This window comes from Triturus cristatus, chromosome 1_2, assembly GCF_964204655.1.
Source record: "Triturus cristatus chromosome 1_2, aTriCri1.1, whole genome shotgun sequence".
NCBI lineage: Eukaryota > Metazoa > Chordata > Amphibia > Caudata > Salamandridae > Triturus > Triturus cristatus.
In genome coordinates this window covers 815142987-815158158 of record NC_140580.1, presented here as the reverse complement: position 1 = coordinate 815158158, position 15172 = coordinate 815142987, and positions in this window count along the sequence as shown.

Genomic DNA, 15172 nt, shown 5'->3' with positions numbered 1-15172 from the left:
CAAGCTGTGACCGTACACAGTTAAAGAAACAGTGCTGCTTACAAGGAGTTTAAGATCAGTGATAACAAGCGGCAGTGCGTCTGCGAAAGTGATCGCGATCAAACATCAAAGCGGCCGTGCGGCCGCGCAAGTGAAAGTAATCGCGGAAAAGCGTGGCGCGCGCGCCCGCGCACATGCACTGTAGCTCTAGGCTGGCCTGGTAGCACTTTTTGGAGCCCTCTCAAAAAGTCTCGCCAGACCAGCGCATGCGCTGGGTCAGGCGAGACCTAATGAAGGCAGAGAATGGCGTGTGATGATATCTGTTAAATATGCATTCTGTGTAGAACTATGACAGTAAACTTCAGTGCGGCTAGTTTAGCAAAGACCACTTGAAATATATAAATGTGAGCTTATGCACACATTTGTGTGCAATTTTCAAAACGCGGAAAAAACTATGCCTCTAAATGCATGGCATTTTGATTGGAAAGAAATTACTCTTTAAACATATATATTTTACAGTCGAAATGACAGGCATTTGCTTTCTATCGAGGCACTTCCGTAGGCAGGTCAGTATCATGTCAAAAAGGCACATTTTATACATCATTAACTTTTCTCATAATTGCACCTACGGTTGTGAAACTTTAGACCATAGAAATTGAGAGGCCTCTTTTTAGCCAGACTCAAAGGAGAGTGCGGTATAGGGCTCCACAGTTATTGAATGTGAGATCATTATGGTATCTGCTGGGTTGTTGCCAGCAATCTATTAAGACATTACTGAGTACATCTATTAGCTAAAATGAATATTTGGACACTGTGCCAAATTGAAAGATGGCAATCCTATTCAGAGATGGCAGAAAAGCATTGAACAAATGTACCCAATATGTCAAGGCAGGCTTGTAAGTACGCGTGGATTCTTAAGTACACTTTCGCTTGCATGAACTGATATTAATTTTATTGCAAGTGCCTGCACCTCTGCTTCAGCAAAAGTGCCATTTTGTAACCATAAGCATGATTTAATGATAGAAGAGGATGCTACAGAAAATTAAGGCTCTTATATGCAGCACATTATTTAAAGTTTACTCTTCTGCTGAAGATAATGAGTATGTGAAAGGATGTTGCTTTCAGATGCCTAGAGTCAGGGCGATTAAAAGGCAAATGTTGCCGGAGAGCCATGGCATCTCAAATGTAATATTCACAAATGTTTGCGCTTCAATTGGTTTTGTTGCATATTTTAGAAATGTGCTGAAGAGGAACGCGTCTTTACAGAAGCTATGGAACACATTTTTTAACGTTATTTGCTGGCTTGCGAATTTGTGAAATATGCTAACTCGCAGATAGTAGTTTCCCAGGGGCAAATTTACAAGCCCCTTATGCCAGATTTACGCCGCCCTTGCGTTGTGACGCAGCGGCGGCGCAAAGCCAGCACCATGCTGTGGGCTATTTACAACGTGATGCATCACATTGTAAAGCCCTGCGCCACATGTGGGTGTTCCTGCACGGGGGGGGGGGTGTTCCGGCGCGGGAACGCCTCCAAAAAGTGGCTGAGTGAAATCTACAAGATTTCACTCAGTCACTTTTACGGCCATGCTGCATCAAAACCCTGCGCCTGCTTGAAGCAGGTGTACAGGCGTAAGGATTGATGCAGCATGTTAGGGATAGGGGCACCCCAAGCCTTGCTGGAGCTGCGTCGCGCTTGCTACGCAACTCCAGCAATGCGCCGCCTTTCCACGCGGGGGGATGTAATACGCATCTGCCCATCCGTGCACCACGGTGCGCCGCATTATAAATGCGGCGCATCAGTGGTGGTGCACAGGTGGGCAGATGCGTCGCAACTCTTCTGGCGCATCCCTGCTGATTAGCAGAGATGCGCCAGAAGTAGTAGATCCGCCCCCTAGTATGTTACCTGCAAACAAAAACATGAAATTAAAAAACAAAAACAAAAAAACTAAAGGGGAATACCATCATGTTTTGCCTTGCATAGCTACATCATCTAACTTGGGGACTATCAGTCAACAAACAGCAATACTTTATTCAGGAAAAAACGGGGCACATAGAGTGCTCTGTTGGATGCTGACTTTGCCCAATTAATTCCGGGCAGTGTGTTAATAATGCGCTCAGTGTTAGACGTCCGTGTTGTAATGGATTACTTGAGGGATCCTTTTACTCAAAGCTTGAAGACATGGAGGGAAATACACCAGTGATTATGAACACGCTATCCAAATCTTTTTCCAAATGATCATTATAAGTTGATTTGCTCTGTTTAGATAATGTTTAACCTTCAATGTGAAGCTATAGCATTTCTAAGTTCAATTTATTTACACGAAAAAGTATATTTACTTTGTTGCATACTTAAATTGAAAGCCTACTTTCACCTATACAAGATTTAGAGTGATGAGGACTTCTTGCTAGTTTTCAGTTTTTACCTGATTTTCTGTACTGCGGACAGTCTTCCCAGTTAAGTGTGCGAATCATTTACTAACATTTAGATAAAATAATAAAAGGATTAGTCCATGCCTAAAAAGATGGAGTGCTCAAAATGGCATGATGGGTGTGACTTAGGTAGAACAAGGCTCAAAAGAAAGATTTAAATTTAATTAAATGATGATCGCATTACGAAGGCAACAGTTACGGTAACATAGCAGCAGATGGAACTTTTATTAGAGACCATTGGGAGTATTTACTAAGGGCTGAGTAGGCGCTTATGTGGCTCTTGTTTTGTGTCATGCAAACACCTGTGCATAATGTTGGGGCATATTTATGAGAGGGTTTCATCACTTTTGCACTACGCAACGTGGTACATGCGTGATGCAAACCTCTAAGTCAGATTATTTAAGCCATTGAAGCTATGAAAAACTACTTTGCGTGGCTCTGAGTGGTTTAAAGATTCTGGAGTAACGTAACACATCACAAATTGCTGGGTTGAGTTACTCTGCCCTAGGAAGGTATTCCACGGGCATTGTGTGAGTGTTCCCACACAACTCCCATGGTTTTTGATGCATCCCCAGATTGACAAGAACTTGTAAAGCTGGGGATGTGCCAAAATCTTACACCTTTCCAGGAGAGGCCTAACAAGGGGAATTATCTCGATTTCTCCTAGTTTCTGAAGCACACATAGAAAGAAGAATATGCCTCCCAAGATATCATTTTTTTTAAATGATTGTTCATGTGCAGGAAGGGACACCTTCCTGCACATGAACAATCACAAGAGGTGATTTCCTCGTTCTATGAGTGCTGCAGAGTGGAAACATTTCTCCTCGTTGCGCCTCCCTACGCCTCCCCTGGGGAGGCGTAGCATTCTGACGCATTTCCAAGTTTACGATTTCTCGTAAATCTGGATATGCAGCAGAAGCCATGGGTGTTGCATGGGAACACTCACAGCAACACCCATAGCACGCCGTTTTCACGCGAAGTGTTGCGTGTAAAGGGGCCATATTTACTAGGACAAGATAAGCCACGCAGGGTGGCTGTATGTGTCCTTTTAAATATGGGGCAGTAGTTTGCACCGCTGGTTCATCGCAAAAAGTGATGCACCAGTAATGCAAGTGACTTGTAAATATGCCCCATAATTTTTAGGTGTTGGGTTAGACAAAAATAGTAGATTGGCATTGCTACGTCAACGTAAACAACCGTATTTGTAAGCCTGTACCTGTGTGTTCTTTTATGCTAATTTTCCATGCAGATCACATCTCTTTTTTTGGCCTATCGATGAATGAAGTTTTTGAACATGAAGGCTTGTCAGAGGGTTCAAGGATTTGGAGGAATTTTTACTGAACTTGGACATGAGTCTGTAGCCATCTTTCGCCCAGATTAGATTAGTTTTACCAGATGTTTTCATTTTTGTTTGTGTAGTGAAATTCCACTTGAGCATAGGTGGGGTGTAGAAATTGAACAATTTTCATGGGCAATTTAGATTTGGTCAGAACGCTTTGCTCTCCAAGGCGTGTAGATGAAATAGGAGTCTTTTGAAGAACCTAGCCAATTTCTGGAAGTAAATGTTTTCCATGCTTCCACATCTCTATGATTCACGTTACTATTATGTATAGAAAAGCAGCCATTCATTAGTTTATTAGAGAGACCTGCACGTCACCTTGCTGCGCTGCATCACTGGGAAAGGGGAGGAATGCGCTGTATTTAAGGCATGCAGTATATTCCTGCCTTTTCCCCCTGTCCTGGCGCACAATTAGCTGCCTAGAGCCAGTACAAGTACCCTTGCAGCATGATGTTAGGGTGCCTGCACTGCATGTAGTATTTTTTGTGTGCCGAAAGGGGCACCTTCCTGCACAAAAACAATCATGAGAGGTGTTTTCCTCATTCAGGATGCACCACACATAGAAGGAGGAAGCAACAAGGAGAAATAAAGATATTTTTCCTTGTTACGCCCCTTCTGGGGAGGCATATCTTTTTGGCTCATTCCCAGGTTTACAAGGTCTTGCAAGTCTAGGAATGCATCAAAAACCATGGGAGCTGCATAAGAACACCCATGCAATGCCCATGGAGCACCTTCCCAAGGCAGAGTAATGCATTGCAGCAATTTGGGCTGCGTTGCATTACAAAGTGGCTTTGCGAGGCTTCAAAAATCTGAGTTACAGGTTTGCATTGTGCATGTACCACACTGTGTGGTGCAAACGTAATACACCCTCTCATAAATATGCACCTAAATTAATCAGTACAATGCGATTAGCAAAGGTTCGCATGGTTCACGGAGTAAAGTTGGGTAGATAGGTAATTGAGCCCCTTCTGTGATCACATCATTTATTAACCTAAAAAGGAATTGGTGGTTCAAAAATCAAACCTGAGGTTACTGATATTGGTCAAAAGGCAAGTCTCTTGGTCTAAATGTTGGTTTATGTGGATAGCCAGGCAAGGGTACTTTTGCAGGATTTCAAATTTCACATTAAATGGAGGTTTTATACCTGATGACGCACTAGATTGTGTCATGCATCCATACTTGGATGTGGGCCAGGCATTCACAGATTTTGACTTGGCCAGGGGTTACCCAAATCCTTTCTTAGCAATGAGATTGGTCTGGGTGTAATTGTAGCCACCTGTAATCTTTAGTTTATGTCTGCTGAATGTTAGCTTTTGGGAGCGTATATGCAGTAAAGAGAAGTGGAGATGATAGGTGTCGCTATGGTAAGCCCCACATATCATTTGAAACTTTCATCAATATTCTTGTCTCTAGCACCAATCCACAACTCTTAAAATAGATAGATTTCATCCCACTCTTTGGCCTCATGCTATGGTTCTTAATCCACCTTTTAACAAAAGTCTGTAAATTTCATCTTACATCAACTCCTTTAACTTACTTAAGCTCCTACATTATGGTTTCACCTCACTGAAACAGTCAGTTTTTTCAATGTTACTGACTATACCTACATAATCACTAACCTCTTTCACCTCCATCTCTTGGCAGCCTTCAGACTAGTATTCACACTACTGTGCCTGCTACTCTTGCTCCCACTTTTTCATTCTTTTATATCATTCTCTCCTACCTCTCACTCTAACTCTCTATAGTATCTATAGCAACAATTGGCACTAGTGGCACATCTCCTTCCAACCAGCTGTGTATGCCTTCAACCCCAAACCACACACAGAACAATTAACAGCTCTCTCTCTCTCTCTCTCTCTCTGTCTCTCTCTGTCTCTCTCTTTTTCTATCTCTCTTTCCTAATGAAGCAAGACAGGCAAAGTACAAGGAAAGGCCTACAGTTTACTTTTAGAAAGAATACAACAGAATAGCCTAAACTCCTATCGCAGACAGATGCAGCTACAAACCTAACCGCATGACAATTTGACAACTTACTTCTAAACTGTTGCAAACGGGTTCCACCCATTCAGTATGCCTCACATCTTTTGCTGTTGCTGCACATTTGACCTGTGAAAATACCCCTTTTGAGAGGCATAAACCTTCCTTTCAATATCAGTGAGTCATCCCTATGTAAGTCTTAATTCCCATATAAGTAGGGGGCAGATAATTAAAAGTAGGGCACGTTGAAATTAATGTTGAACATGTACTTATGTAGAAATATACCACAAAACAGTTTTCATGGTAGCAAGGCTGGCTGCTGCCATAGGGAATCTTTGGATTACATTATTACATTTATTAAATGTTAAATTTGAACTGGCACTAGATAGAAAATACTAATCATACTCTTTTGAATTGTAATTTAAAGACCTCTTCAGTAGTGAGGATTGGAGTTTAAATTATAACTTTAGACATGACACTTCTAGAAAGATGGATGTTTTCTTGCCTAACGTTTCTGGGAGTTTGAAGCTTCTTGGTCTGGTGATGTCTCTCCCACTGGTACATATGTATTGGAGCCAGACAGTGCACAAAGTGGCCTGGGTTTATAGGGAGTGGATCTTCCTGACAGGATGGCTAGGAGAGGAGTTGGATCGTGCCCTGATTACACTTCGTAGGGTCTTTCCAAAGCACACACAAAGAGACAATGACACCACCTCCCTGCAGAGTACAACTAATTTTAGGAAAGGAGATCTGCTGCAAATCCTTCCCATGGCTAGAGCTTGCCACTAGGGGTAAAATAAGCCCAATATTAGGCCTCGTGGAGTTTGAGGAGTTACGTGGAACTTCGTGAACAGCCCAGAAATCTCTGCAATGCTATGCATAGTTCCGCAAATGGTGGAGTGCGATATGCTGCACTGCTCGATCTTATTTTTGGCACTGGGTGTTTGTCCCAGATTGAAAAATCAGCACAAATGGCACAATGTGCAGCACAAGAGGGCAATGCTTCTTTCTGCCACTCAAGTAGGTGTTCTACTCTAGCGGTAGTTTCCTCAACACAAGTGGAAGTTTTCTCACCCTGTGCGGTAGCAACTGCCTGGGACCGCCAGTGTTGAGAAATCTTGCCAGTAGGTTGTCCGGAATATGAATTTTCTTGCTCGCACCCGCCAACTTAAAGTTGGTGAACCACGGGATAAGAAAAACTCTGCTTTGTGCCACTACGTGGAGTTTTGCGGAACTCTGTGCTCTTTGCGGAGTGCAGTCAGAAAAACTCCACGAGCGCAGCAAAATTTCATGCCAAGACCTATCCAAGATCATTCAGACTGGACCAACAAGACCCAAGATATTCACATTTAAGGATATTGACCTTAGATCCCTTCAGTGAAAAGGGAGCATGTAGGGCTCTCCCACAAGGATTATTTAATGGGTTTGACGAGGGGCAGAAAATGTGTGAGGCTCCCTCCTCAGACTCCGTACCCCGGTCCAGCATACACTGATGGGGTTCCAGAACCACATCCCAGGGCCACAAAGTCAACAAGTCAACAGACTGTTCCCACCACAAGCAGAGCCAGGAAGAAAGGATGACCTCACCCGGCAGGAGCAAGAGAAGCTCCTTTCAGCTCCTGTGCTCAGGCAGGGTGGCTTCCGGGGAGCTTTCTGGGCTGAGCAGAACTGGTCTCCCTGTGCTTAACCAGCGTGACATGAGGTTTGGAGTGTGCTGGGTGGGACTGACACAACCCTGTGAAAAAAAAGAAAAGACACACAGCTCTCTGGAACAAAGCAGGTGAGATGCTCATGAAATATTTACTGCTCCTGTGAGTGACCATCCCATAATGTCCTGCAGGGTATAATTTGCATACGTTTCTCCTCCTTGTGGTAGACTCAAGAGGACAGTGGCACCACCAATAGTTGAGAGGAGAGTTGTGGAGACTGTAGGAGTTGCACCAGCCCCACCAAAGGAATTTCAAAGTGACCCAAAGTTTCTAGGGTCAAGGAATGTATGGCACCCAGGGCTTTTCCAACAGATTTCAAGTAGTTCCGAGCTTGGAACATTTGCTCCACAGCCTTGCAACGCAGTGATATCTATTGGGTGGTTCTATGGCTGCATGTTTCATGGCCTATAGATGTGCAAGAAAGATTCAAACACATTATGTTAATTTTACATCTTTTATTGACAATATACTCCTGACAAAGGTTCTTGATAACCAGTGATGTATTATATTGACAATTATGGCCGCATTGAAACATATACTGGTTATTTGTAACTTTTGGTTATCGGTCTTTTACAGTGATGATTCCTTGACAAAGCCAAAATCTTGCCTTCCATATTAATGTTGTGACCCTGACAAAGTGAGTAGGCTTGCGATATATCATTGTTGTGATGACCTCTGACGAAGCCAATAGACCTGTTTTATTTAACATGACAACTGCCTTATATGTTGACGTTCTACCTTTTATGGGTGGGGGCATTTTGATTTTGGGGCTTTGTGGTCCATTAGGGGTCAAATGTGATTTCAAAACGTCACCATCCAGCCTCCAGATACACTAAAGACACTGGAGCCACATAGCTAAAATCCCCACATTTTCACCAAGTGTAACAGCAATAGCATTGAGATACTCTTTCATAGGAAACTGTTGACCAATTTTATCCTAGGAGGGGAACTGGCTATTGATCTTCACACTAAAAGATATGACTCCCACTATGTTGTCCATATTTTGTAAACTACGGTTCACAGTGGTAAGATTTCTGTTAATCTCTCGTGGGAAAAAAAGGCCAGTGATATTCTTTTTGCGACATCAGACCATCAAAGCACATGGCACTCGTTTTGTGCTTTGTGAAACTAACTGGTTATAATCATTGTCAAACACACAACACAATTGATGTAACAATAAAAATCTTGAGAAAACCTAAATGCATTCAAATCTAAGTTACTATTATTTGAGTTAGAGTTTTTCACATCAGGTCAAGTAGAAAGACCTTATCTGTCTCCCCAGCATTAGGATTTTCAAGAACATAAAAGTCAGCTTTTTCCCAAACTAATTGTGCTAATTAAACTGGGTCAATCACACTAAGTCCAGAAAGGGTGGACTATACAGATTGATTAGTTTAGACTGGCTTTTGACACTCTCTTGCAAAAGAGTTGGTTCTGCAGAAGGAGAATGGGGAATAGAAATTACCTTTTTGGACTCAGAAACTGGGCAGCAGACAAGCTATCAGAGTGCAGGACCTCTGTACATCCGGAGAAGATCAAGTGACACTTCTCGCAGCACCCAGAGTCAAAGCCCGGTAATGGCCCCCTGCTCAAGTCATCCAGAGGGAGTCTAGTTGATTCAGAGATGTTTAGACTGAGTGTGCCATAAACGTTACCAAACAATAGTGGGGTGCAGGGAGGCATGGTCATCATCGTGACCCACTCCCTTTTTGGTTGATCAGAAGGGAGGAGTTTTAAACATTGTGGCACACTTTTACTATACTCTTTGAGTAATCTGGCATGTCCATACATGCAAATTAGGAGTAGGGCAGGCCAGTATAACTTCAAAAGGCTTTTAGCAGATTTGATTTGTTTTAGGACCTTTGCAAAATTTGCCTCTTACAGCAATAAGTGCCCAGAAAGCACATCCACAGCGTCCATTTAGATATGGCTATGATATCAGTCTCGAATGAGGTACTTGTAAGATCAGGTTTATATTTCCAGAATGTTCAACTTGGGCAGGATAGCACTGCTGAGGATAGTTAGTTCAACCAGTCAGATGTGAACAGATTTTTCCATTTTTAATAGTGTGCAGGTTTTGCTGAACAAAGCAGTCTTGTCCTTCTCATAGCAGTCTTTGCTGGACGCAACCACTTCACCAACCAGTGCGAGGTAGCCCCACTGAGTCTATGCCTCACAACCAGTAAGAAATTGTTGACGCCCGCTGTCACATGACACTCTCCTATCATGTGACTGGCAAAGCATTCTACTCAAAATGTTGCAAGGTGTGAGCACAGCTATCATGCAAGGAGTTTATGAAGCCGAATATGTAAAATTACGGATGATGTTCATAATGAAGTGAGTGAAGGAAGGTATTTTGCCTGGATAGGCGATATTAAGGGCATACCAAATGAGGAGATTAAAAGCCATCTTTCTATTATCTATCGGGTGTGTAACTACAGTGATCGCCCACCCCCCTGCCTTATAATGGCTAACTAAAATTTTGGACATGTAGTTCACAGGTGAGACCTTTTTATATACACTTGTGTGTGCATGATGTACACTGCCTGTCACTTTATTTTCATTAATATAATCTTTCTTATATTGTGTGCGCTTTTAATTGTGTAGATAATATATAGGTTGAACTCTGTTGGCATGATGGAGGGGTGATCACACACGTTTGCCTGCTTTGTTGCACACAATAGGCATGTTGTTCCAAAGCATGAGCCATAAAGAGGAAAATGTCCATTATGGTCTGCATTTTTGAATGCATGGTTCATGTTGTTTGTCTGATTGCGCTTGGAAATACCAACCACAAATTGTAGAGATTCAATATATCTCTGGGTCCTGAAGAAAACCTACTGACCCTTCCGGGCATATCACAGGCTATAACATGTCGACCTATTGATGTTCTGGGTAATCATATCCACAAGACATGTCACTGTTTTTAACTCCAGAGGACCTTCATAATAAAAGGAGTTAGAATCCCGAAGGCATTTTTAATTCACTCATAATCCCTCATTCTTAGTAAAAGGGCTCAGCTTACAAACTGCGTTAAGCCACCCACTCACACTAGGTTCAGTGGGTGAGGATTTGATGATGAAGCATACCACAGGTGGTAGCTGTCAGTGAGGATTCTACAAAATATGCAAGAGATGCCAGGATTGCACTAATTTACATGGGCGTAAATCCCCCATTCTCTTAGGGATATACTAAGGACCACACAACTGATCTCTCAATCTGAAGAGATCACAACAACATAGGTTAACCCTCTCGAGTGTAGTTAATCACAGACATATCACCTCCTCTCTTGGCAAACTATACTTGTTGGTTCAAATAGCCATTAGAGAAGAAGGAGAACATAATAGTTGGCAATTACATGACTTTCTGATTTACTATGGCAGCATTCAGCCTTATATTGCATTCAGCTTTCACACAAAAATATCCTCCATTATTTAAAGGTTATAGTAAGAAAAGGTTTACTGAAAGTGATTGCAATCATTTTCACATCATCCTCCCTTTTCGAATATTAGCAATCAGTAATCCTTTCACAAACATACTAATATTTGCAAACAATATCATACATTAACAAAACGAACAGCAATGGATTCCGAGTACCAGACTTTGCTAGTCTTAGCATCTTCTGGGTGGGAGTATGGCATCTCCTCATAGATTAAAGTGGACCCCAGGTTCTAAGAAACGGTTGCAACAAGCCAGCTGCAACTTAAGGGAGTGCAGAGGGGGACCTTTTATAGACCTATAGAGTCAATAGACCAATTTATGGTCTGCCTTGTCCCAATGGTTTTCAATGAGGCCCCAGTGGAGCATCATGAAAGGATGGCCTGGAGAAGTGTTCACCAACTGCACTAGCATCAAAGGGCATCTCCTGTTGCAGTCAGATGTAACTCACACCTAGGCATACCCTTTCCATTGTCCATGTAGTCAGGATAGCATCAATCGCAGTGGGGTAAAACCTGTTTCAGAACTGGTTTGCATGGGGAGTTTCTCATTTCTGGGTGTTCTCTGAGCTCTGACCAAAAGAAAAAAAGTTCTGCCATGTTGGATTTTGACAGAATAGTGCACTGTTGGATTGTGTAGGACCAAACTCCCAGAAAAGTATGCTAAACTTGGGAGGGTTGCCCCTGAGAACTTTTTCACTAGGGATCAGGGAGTCTCCCTCACTGATGAGCTTGTGCCAGGCATAAATGTGGCACACCTGATTCCTTCTTCATAACACATCTGGACCTGTGGAAGACAGATGAAGTACTGCCCCTGTTATTGAACCTGTGGAAAAAGATCCCAAGGACAGGGCAGGCTCCCACTTCTACCCAGGACAAAAACATGCTCTTCGAGGATCAGCTGGCTGATCTCCTGTTAACCTGCAGGGCCACAAATTATGTAAGACGCCTAATTTTCCAAGAGCCAAGAAGACCCGTTCTAACTGTTTTTTCCCTGGACTCTGCTGTTGGCTTCTAGGAGAGTGAGTTTTAACACCAACATTGTGCCCACAAGGTCCTGGAGTCTTGGCCATTGTTGGAACGCACCCCTCTGACCCTGCAACTTTCAAAACTGGACACGTAGAAACTTTTTGAGAACTTTTCCACTGGAGAACCAATAGAGACTGGGAGTGACACTGAAGCCACAGCCATGGGCATTGAATTGCCAGTTGAATTCAACTTGCCGGTTCTCCCTGCTAATAGGAATTCAGCTTCCAGAAACATGTCAAAGTCCGAATGTAGAGGGACTTCACCAAGGCCAACATCAAACAGCATTCAACCACTGACAAGACATTCCTGGGTACAGATTCCAGACTTCATCCGATCAAAGCTTCCCACTGTCAATGGCAAATGGGCTCGGTTTGTGGTACAGCCACGGCTAACATCGAGGGCCCGAGCTTCACCAGGCCACCGCCGTCGAGCCGTCCTTTGGACACAGCCTGCCACCTGACCTGCCGATAGCACACCAATGAGGACTTTTCTCATATATAACAATTGACACTCAGTGTAATGGTATCATTTGATAAACTAATCTGAAATGTGTTGCATTGGCCACTTCATAAAGAAATGCACTGTTTGGAATTTTGAAGTGTCCTAATCATATACATATTAGACTCTGTGGGCCTGATACGCAATGTGACTCTGTAATCATAAACGTTATATTAAATCGGAGTTTATGAATTCCAAAATAAATATAAAGTTACACAAAAGTGTGAGTTTATCTTTGTGAATGAGGCCCTGTGACAGTGGCAGCTGGTGATTCCTCAAAGTGGTGGGGTGTAATACTTGCCACAGATTCACCTCATTGGCCCTAGGGCAACTGCATCTGCTGCACTTTTGATAGAGGCAGCCTTGACTCACTACTATTCCTTCTCACAATTGCCCCCATTTCACTAATTCCAACTCACTCCCACTGCTTTACTTACTCCCTTGCCCTTGCTTTCATATATTTATACTTGCTCTCATTCATTCATTGAGTCTCACTCTTTCACTCTCAAACACACTGAACTAACATACTCTCACTCAATCTCATATCCTCTCAATCATTTGCAAACACACTTACACTGACAAATGCACAGAGAAAGAACCAACAATTATTTGTTTTACTAACCTTTCTTCCTTTAATGGCAATACAGAGGCTCCATGGCAGCATTAGAGCAGGAAACGGGCACTGGTCATCAGAACCAGCCAGACATTATCCCCAAGTAAGAGCCAGACAGAGCAGCAGGGCCAGGTTTAAGAGGGATACCCATCTCACGCCCTCTCCCAAGTTCTTGATAGGAATAGAAGAACAGCCGTATAAGAAGCTGGGACAGTTCTCTGAATCCTGCCCCTACTGATCTCTGTGGCTTCTCATTGGATTCAGGGATGCATTGCTGTGTACCCTGTCAGCCCCATTTTAGCAGATTTACCGTGGTACCTGAGGAATGTGCAGTAGGTCTGCTAAATAAAAAGGATTGTACCTGTTTGAGGGGATCATGTTTGTGATGTGTTTTTTGACAACACTCAATTGCTGTATAATCACTAAACTCCCTCAGCACCTCCTCCTCCTGTCATCAAGAACCTGGAGATTAGGTTGAGAGGGCTGACCTGTGCACTGCAGAGTTCATGTAGAGAGGAAAGTTGTGTTTGCATGAAAACTGCTAAATTAATGTATTACAAGTGTGGGCAGAGGCTCAGTGAGGCTCACAGGTGAATCCCCTGAAGAGAAGCTGCTGCTGTTCTGTGATCCAAGCAATTATCAGACCCCTCACCTACCTTCCCCATGTATGTCAGCTCTGCTCCTGGTGACCCTGCAGGAGACAGGAATCAAGGAAAAATGGTCAACTGCTTGTTTTTAGGTCACAGCTACAGACAATCTTAGCTGTTTGTTGCCCAGACATATTGTTTCCAATTTACTATTACTAAAATGTTAATTAAGCATGGTTCCACAGAACTGTATTTTAAAAGCTCGATTGTCTTTACATTAAAAATATTTAAAAAGTATGTCAAAAGCTATACAGTCTATAACATATTCAGTGAATCATCCCTATATTTCAAATTGATAGCTTCTGATTTAGTCAAAATGTCACGGTTTATAACATAGGTGAAGGAAATTCCTTATGCGATTTAAAGCAGGGCATTAGACCATCAATTAGGTTATGTAAAGGACACACACAGAGACTGTTTTAATTGTGTTAGAATCACATATATTAATTGGACTTTGGGTCTACCCTTGCTCGTGATTCAATGGATTTCTTGTCTATCTCAGTTGCCTCCTCTCGATTTGAAGCCATTACCCTGTGTGTTTGTCACACTGAGGAGCATTTCAGTCTCACAGTGATCTGATTGGATGACTTGCATTCTTCTACTACATACTTGAGGAAACTCTTTTTAGTTTATTGAAAGCACTGTATGGCAGTGCATTGCCATATTGTTCGCTGCCTATTATAATTAGCCTCTCAGCTCCCTATGTTTTTTCTTAATCATTTAACAATTTTTTATGTTTCAAAACAGAACAGCATCTGCAAAATAGTGCTGGGCCTCTCTCATTCTTTGTGCCCCCTCCCCTTGCTTCTTGCCATGCTGATGTCCCGTTCTCCATGTTTTCAAAATGTTTATTTTTTTTATTCATTTTTGACGACGGCCTGGAAGTTGCCGCTCCAAAACTGCGTATCATGCACGCGCATACCTCATGTAGACACATACTCGTTTTTCAGTGGAAACAAACACTGGTAAAGCCAATTACTGGGCTGCTCAAAGCCTAAATCGACGATTGACTTTCCTAATGCTTGATTCAACTACTGCTAAGACGGATTACAAACTGCAAATGAAACGAATGGTAAAATGGACTCAGAAGGTATGTATAAATCCTACAGGCTCCCATTCACTTTCCCCATTGTGTAACTGTTATATGGATGGAACTAGCTTGGAACATAGCACTCAAGTTTTAATTTATTCCATCCCAATTATGAATGATTAGACTTATAATGTTTTATTCTTCGAAAACTTACCAGGTGGCGCAATTAGGCATCAAATAAAAAACCTGTTTCTAATCATGTTTTTCTCTATTGTATTAGCCTTGATAGCGCCTTTCTTGATTGCTTCTGGATAAGATGACAAAACAAATGTGCCTCCTCATTCTCAATGGCTATTTTATGTCTTTTTTAATTGGGAACAGATTACAATTTAAGAAATGGAATCTAAATATGACTGTTTCGTTCACTGCAAAATGCGCTAATGCATCAGAGTATCACCACTGCAGAGATTATGTTGCGGGAAAT